Below are 7,824 nucleotides of genomic sequence, written 5' to 3' on the forward strand. Positions count from 1 at the left end.
GGAAACCAGGACTGTTCCTACCATAGGCTGAGGAAGAAAGAGACCAGTGAGCCATGCCAGTGGTTCCCATACCTGCCTGCACCTCACACCCAGGCACATTAGAGCTGAGGAAGCCCCAGGGCATGAGTATCTTTAGGAAAACCCAGGGACTCAAATAAATGCTGGTAAACATAGACACTGGAATACTAGGCAACCATCAGAAAGACTGGGGCAGCTGTTTATTACACTGGTAAGAAAAAATCCTCAAGATCCAATGTTATATGAATGAAGCTAGTATAAATCAGTATGCTTCCATTTGAATAGGGGATAATAATGTGTATTTGCCTTTGGTTATAGAAGCATAAAATCTCTGGAAGGATTCACAAGACCCTTGGGATGAGGGTTGCCTCTGAGGGACTTATAGGAGGCTGGGAGACAGAGGGCAGAGAGCAACTTTTCCTACGGACCTTTTAAAATTAGTTGAGTGTTAAACCAGGTAAATAGATTACCTGTGTCGAAAATCAGATTAGATCCTTTTGTAGGTCATAAGTGCGATGATTGGGATGTTGTGCTCAAGTGTGAGATGTGCCTCCCTCAAACCTTGTTACAATGTTGGCACATTACCTGTCTGACATGAAAAAAAAAAAAAGGGAGACAGGCTTGGTGGCTTTCACCTGTAATCCCAGTACTCTGGGAGGCCAAGGTGGGAGATCACATGAGGTAAGGAATTTGATACCAACCTGGCCAACATGATGAAAGCATGTCTCTACTAAAAATACAAAAATTAGCTGGGCGTGGTGGTTTGCACCTGTAATCCCAGCTACTTGGGAGGCTGAGGCAGGAGAATCACTTGAACCCAGGCGGCAGAGGTTGCAGTGAGCCGATATCGTGCCACTGCACTCCAGCCTGGGCGACAGAGTGTGACTGTGTCTCAAAAAAAAAAAAAAAAAGAAAGAAAATGAATCAAATTAAATAACAAAATTAAAACAAAAGTGATTCTAATGCACAGCCACAATTGAGAACTACTGTGCAACACAGCCGTGAGCCAATAGTGAAAACTACAAGGCCAATTACAAGCTTCAGGGACTATCTACATATCTATCTCTCTCTTTATTTATTTTGGAACAAGGTGCCTGTGGTCCCAGATACTCAGGAGGCTCAGGTGGGAGGATCGTTTGAGCCTGGGAGTTTGAGGCTGCAGTGAGCTGTGATTGCACCACTGCACTCCAGCCTGGGCAACAGTGTGAGACCCTGTCTCAAAAAAAAAAAAAAAAAAGTTGAAAATTCCCTTTTAGGTCCACATCCACTTACCTTTAAAAAACTGAGGGATAATGGGCCAGGTATGGTGTCTCACATCTGTAATCCTAGCACTTTGGGAGACCACAGCAGGCAGGTCACTTGAGGCCAGAAGTTTGATACCAGCCTGGCCACATGGTGAAACCCCATCTCTACTTAAAAAAAAGTAGCTGGATGTGGTGATGCACGCCTGTAATCCCAGCTACTTGGGAGGCTGAGATAAGAGAATTGCTTGAATCTGGGAGGCAGAGGCTGCAGTGAGCTGAGGTTGCTCTATTGCACTCCAGCCTGGGCAACAAAGCAAGACTCGGAAAAAAAAAAAAAGAAAAATTGAAGGATAATGTAAATAGAGAAAAGTGTACAAGTGCACACCTTGACAAATTTGCATGTGTGTACAACTGCAAAATCACCATTCAGATGAAGATGTAAACCATTTCTAGCCTGGGCAAATGGTGAAACCTTGTCTCTACTAAAAATACAAAAATTATCTGGGCATGGTGGTGCAAGCCTGTAGCCCCAAGTACTCGGCAGGCTGAGGAAGGAGAATCACTTGTACCTGGGAGGCGGAGGTTGCGTTACCTGAGATTGCACCACTGCCCTCTAGCCTGGGTGACAGAGCTAGACCCTGACTCAAAAAATACTAATATTAACCCCCCTTTGGAGGTAAATGCTCTTCTGTCTTCTCTGGCCTCTTCTTAGACTTCATATAAACAGAATGCAGCGTGTGCTCTTTTGTGTCTGCTTTCTCGCATGCAGCCCTACGCCTGTGAGAGTGATTCATGCTGTTGCATTCAGCAGCGGGTTGTTGCTGTTTTTGCTGAGTAGTCTTCCATTGTATGAAATTTATTTATTCATTCTTCTGTTGATGGGTGTTTGGGTTATTTGCCATTTGGGGTTATTATGCATGAAGCTATATGAACATTCTTATAGCTGCCTTTCGTAGGCACTCATTTCTCTTGGGTACTCTTACGTCTTCTTAACGGCATTCTTCAGTTGTGCAATTAACTGCTCCATGTTTATCTTCCCTGAGGGTTTAGAAGTTCCATGATGGTAAGGCAGGATCTGCCCCCGTGCACTGGAGGCAAAAAGACAGATTCTCCATCGCCCTTCACCTTTATCCTGTATTCTAGCCTGGGAGGAGAGGCAGGTGCCTGCAAAAATGGCAGCCATCTTCTGATAACAAGAGCAAAAGCAAAAGAAAGGCAGAGCGGGAAGCTGTGAGGACTCTAGGTCTTTGATGATGCCCTAGAGTCATGGACACCAGCTCTGGACTGCCCACTTTCAGATTGGTCTGCAGGAAAAGGGAGAAAAAAAATAGAAGAATGTGTATGGAGTAGAGCAGAGAGGAAGGATGGAGACGGTCCCGATGGGTATGGGTCTGAGTCCCAGTTCATTCCTGAGACCCGGCTGCACCCTGCTCTTTCTCTCTTTGCTTAAGCATTACTTGATTTCCATCACTTCACCTGAGGATCCTGCCTGAGTCAGTCCTTTGGCACTGCATTATCACTGATGTTCATAATTTTGTCGATAACTCATGAAGAAAATGTTAAAAATATGCTTGATCACCTCTAATTTGAAAGAAATAAGTGAGGCATCACAGGGTGGTGGCCATCCCATGGGCTTCAGGGTTGGACAAAATTGAATTCAAATCCCCACTCGGGCACTCATTCACCCAGCATATAATTTTGGCCATGTTACATAAGTTCTCTGGGCTTCTATTTTTCTCACTGGCTAAATGGTGAGAATAATACCAGCTTTTTGGGGTTCTTAAGGGCCAAATGCAACAATGTATGTAAAAGCCTGGCAGATCATTAGTATTTAGTAACGATAGGAATTATTTTAAAAGGTGAAGTATATATTCATATATATATGAAAGATTTACCTGGAAAGTGATTTTTCTATTTAATGGGCTTATCTCTATTTAGAGAGAGAGAGAGAATTCCCTTATTTCCTAGTGATGCCATATGGTAGACTATCAATGTACACTAGTCCCAACTTGGAGTACGGCAAACATTATTTTTAAGTATCAATAAACTGCCAGAAAAAAATTATGTGTTAGCTAAATGATATCCTCAAAGTAAGATTTCTGAAATTTATAGGCACTGTGAAAAGGGATTGGCAGGCCAGAGCTGCTCTGAGCTTCACTTGCCAGAGCTTGGGGACAAATAGGATGTCTCAGAATACCAGATGACTCTACAGACCGCATGCCTCCTGCATTTGTTGAAGCCCCAGAGGCTTCGTGCAATCTCTGGGCTAGAAAACCATATGCCCAGGTCTGCTCTTCATCATGGACGGCCATAACTTTAAATACATGAGAGTACTTTACAATCAAACACATCCAGATAGACGGCTCCCTCAAAGCCAAATCTATACCCAGGATGCAGATTTCTAGAGGAAAATGCAGCCAAGCCAGATACAAAAACAACTCAGGGAACAAAAAGTCCCTGCCACTGTAAAACCATGGTTCCCTCTGCTGCTCCGAATGGAGCACCACATGCAGGAGGTGAGGAGGACAGGCGCCAGGCGTCTGGGAGGACCTAGAGTTGGACACCAAGGCCCAGGAAATGGGCAAGGGGCATGCATGCAGAAGACAGAAGCGACAGTGGGGAGGGCAGACATACCCCTCTCCAGTCCTCGTTAAAGTGTGAGGGCCCAGCCTTGCACACCCCTGAGGCCCCACTGCGTGCACAGTCCTGCAGCATGGGCCACCATTACCTATGTTAGGCCCAACACCTCGAGAAGATGGACCACGGAGGATGCTCACTCTCCTGGATGCCACCGCGGCTCCAGCTTTTCCCAGAGTGGCAGACCAGGATCACAACTGGTTAGGTTGCTCCAAAGTGGCCAGCCCGATGGGAACTGCCTTGCGCTAACTAGACTTGTAGGAGGCTTGTTGATGGCCCAGATGCCTGTTGACTGGTCTTTTTTTTTGTTTTTGTTTGAGACAGTCTCACTCTGTCGCCCAGGCTGGAGTGCAGTGGTGCTATCATAGCTCACTGCAGCCATGACCTCCTGGGTCCAAGCCATCCTACTGGCTCAGCCTCCCGAGTAGCTGGGACTACAGGTATGCCCCATCATACCCAGCTAATTTTTCTTTTTTTCTTTTTTGTAGAGACAAGGTCTTGCTAAGTTGCCCAGGCTGGTCTCAGACTCCTGGGCTTAAGCAGCCTTCCCACCTTGGCCTCCCAAATTCCTGGGCTGTCAGGTGTGAGCCACTGCAGCTGGTCCGGACTGATCTTTTATTAGAAGAATGTACCCTTTTGCAGGCTGCCCTTGTATGGTAACATCCTTTCCTCCAAACCTTCTTCGCTTCTGTCTTCCACCAGCCTTTATTCACCCCATGTCCACATTTTCTGGAGCCTTAGGGGCTAAACTAATTGATAAACTGTTAATGAATTATGATGGGGAGAGTCAAGGATAGGTTGTTTCTTTCCTAATAGCAATAACAATATTTACCATTTATTAAGCAATTATTATGTACAAAGTTGGTAAGTGTTTTACATATATGACCTCAAATAATTCTCAGTCCTATGCAGTGGACACCAAATTATTATCATCCTGATTTTTATAGATGAAGAAATGGAAGGTGGGCGCAGTAGCAGGTGCCTGTAATCCCAGCTACTTGGGAGGCTGAGGCACGAGCTTCACTCGAGCCCAGGAGTTCGAGCTGTAATGAGCCATGACTGCGCCTGTGGATAACCACTGCACTTCATCCTGGGCAACACAGTGAGACCCCATCTCTAAAACAAGAAAAGAAATGGAGGCTGGGAGTGATTAAGTAACTTAACTGTCCCAGGTTGAGCTCCTCAGCAAGGAGACTTCAGGGTTAGTATGCAGTGTATTCCTCAGGGGGTGCCCTTGAGATGACACACTTGGAAGGGAAGGGAGGGGAGCAGGAGGGGGCAGATAAAGAAGTGGAGCTCTGGTGCAACCACTGCCAGCCTCAGCCAGCATGCAGGAAGCTCTGGAGCCTGAATGGCACTTCAGGGTTGTCTCGAAGTGGGCCAGCGTGGCCAGGACTTTATACGCCCTCTCAATCAGTCGCCAGATGTGGGACAGCCCTGAAGGGTGTGGCCCTGGGCAAGGTGGCTCTGCAGCTGAGGCAAACCCTGGGGGTAGTAGCAGCTGGAGGTAGTCTGTGACCACACTTCCAGCAGTTGGGGTAACAAGTCCCTCATTGGCATGAGAATTGAACGTGTCTGGAATGGTAAGAAGGTCCCACTTTGAGTGGTAGGGTGGCATGGGGACAGAAGCCTCTCTGATCCCAGATCCTCCTAATTACCCACCTTTTCATACTGCCTCCCACAACCCTCTAAATTGAATGCTGAATGTTCGCCTCTCAAAAGGTGCTTTTCTTCTATTTGCTTGGCCTACACGTAGGTCCCCTCCTCCCAGGTGGCTGAGACTCTTGGATACATTCATGATTCTTGCCTAAAGGAGATGGCCTGTGCCCCTCCGTGGAAGAACAGTGGCCTCAGCAGTGTCAACATTCTGAGTCCTTGGCCTGGGGTAAAATCAAATCTATGTGTCCCTCATAACATGCTCAGTGGTCACGACCACCCCAAGACCAAGCACACATGCCCCAGAACAAAGCCAAGCATTCCAGCAGCCCCACTTCATCCTGCTAACCACGCACACTCTCCGTCCACTTTTTCTCTAAAAATTAATTTTTGAGAATTTTTTTTTTCGAGATGGGATCTCACTCTGTTGCCCAGGCTAGAGTGCAGTGGCATGATCATAGCTCACTGTAGCCTCAAACTCCTGGGCTCCAGTGATCCTCCTGCCTCAGCCTCCCGAGTCACCGGGACTACAGGCATGCACCACGACACCCAGCTAGTTTTTAAATATTTTATAGAGATGGAGTCCCACTATGTTGCCCAGGCTGGTCTCAAACTCCTGGTCTCAAGAGATCCTCCCACCTCAGCCTCCCAAAGTGCTGGGATTTCTGGCATGAGTCACAACACTCGGCATTTTGATATCTTATTTATTTATTTGTTTGTTTGTTTTTTATTATTTTTTGAGACGGAGTCTCGCTTTGTCACCTATGCTGGATGGAGTGCAATGGCATGATCTCGGCTCACTGCTACCTCTGCTTCCTGGGTTCAAGCAAGTCTCCTGTCTCAGCCTCTCGAGTTGCTGGGACTACAGTCACATGCTACCATGCCCCGCTATTTTTTTATTTTTTTTATTTTTTGTGTTTTTAGTAGAGATGGGGTTTCACCATATTGGTCAGGCTGGTCTCAAACTCCTGACCTCAGGTGATTACCTGCCTTGGCCTCCCAAAGTGCTGGGATTACAGGTGTGAACCACTGCGCCCGGCCTGAGATCATATTTCATTTGCTCTTTCCTATCAGAGCTCTTAAACAAAGAATGAGTCAAACAATCCAAGAGTCACAAATCAATTTTATAAAAATGACATTTTACCCCTTTAAAAATTTCAGACCGTGTATTTTTAAAGTTGCTCACAAGGATACCACCCAGAGTTATCCACAGTGAACATTTTGAGCATTTCCTTCCTGAAAGTTCTGTGCATGTATACAGATTAAACTATGGGTTCTCTGAATAGTCACTGTGTTCCAGCCTGGGCAGCATAGTAAGACCCCATCTCTAAAAAAAATTAATATTAAATAGGTGTCTTCAATTTTACATAAATGAGGATATGCCAGACATGCTTTGCATGTAATCTGCTTTTTCCCTCCCCAGTGTGACAGGGGCACATTTCCGTGCCTTCAGACAGTCACGCAGGGGCATCAGAGTAGCTGGAGATCACCCTGTAGATATGGATAGAGTTGAGGAGAAGGGGCAGGCTAAGGAGAAGTCTTGGAATCTTATCTTTATAAGTCTTTATAAGAGACAACATTGAAGGACTGCAAAATACAATTTAGTTTTTTAAAGGCTTATTCTGGGCCAGGCACAGTGGCTCATGCCTGTAATCCCAGCACTTTCAGAGGCTGAGGCAGAAAGATCACTTGAGCTCAGGAGCTCAAGACCAGCCTGGATAATATATTGAGACTCCATCTCTACATAAAAAATTAAAAACTAGCCAGGCATGGTGTTGCACACCAGCTACTCAGGAGACTGAGGCAGGAGGATGGCTTGAGCCCAGGAGGCAGAGGCTGCAGTGAGCCATGATCACACCAGTGCACACCAGCCTAGGAGACAGAGCAAGACCCTGTCTCAAAAGAAAATAGAAAAGAAGCCGGGTGCCGTGGTTCACACCTGTAATCCCAGCACTTTGAGAGGCTGAGGTGGAAGGATCGCTTGAGCTCAGCAGTTCAAAACCAGCCTGGGCAACATAGCAAAGCCCCATGGAATTGAACAATGAGAACACATGGACACAGGAAGGGGAATATCACACACTGGGGACTTTTGTGAGATGGGGATGGTGGGGAGGGATAGCATTAGGAGATATACCTAATGCTAAATGACGAGTTAATGGGTGCAGCACACCAACATGGCACATGTATACATATGTAACAAACCTGCACGTTGTGCACATGTACCCTAAAACTTAAAGTATAATAAAAAAAATTTTAAAAAGAGAAAAGA

General features: G+C 46.1%; 1 non-coding gene across 1 annotated transcript; it reads left to right on the forward strand.

Annotated features, from left to right (window-relative positions):
* The first annotated feature begins 509 nt into the window (after positions 1-509).
* Positions 510-613, forward strand: LOC129043332 (small nucleolar RNA U13). The gene has a single exon (XR_008504423.1). It is a non-coding gene; the product is annotated as a small nucleolar RNA U13 (small nucleolar RNA).
* Positions 614-7,824: the final 7,211 nt, after the last annotated feature.

This window comes from Pongo pygmaeus, chromosome 7, assembly GCF_028885625.2.
Source record: "Pongo pygmaeus isolate AG05252 chromosome 7, NHGRI_mPonPyg2-v2.0_pri, whole genome shotgun sequence".
NCBI classification, from domain to species: Eukaryota; Metazoa; Chordata; class Mammalia; order Primates; family Hominidae; genus Pongo; species Pongo pygmaeus.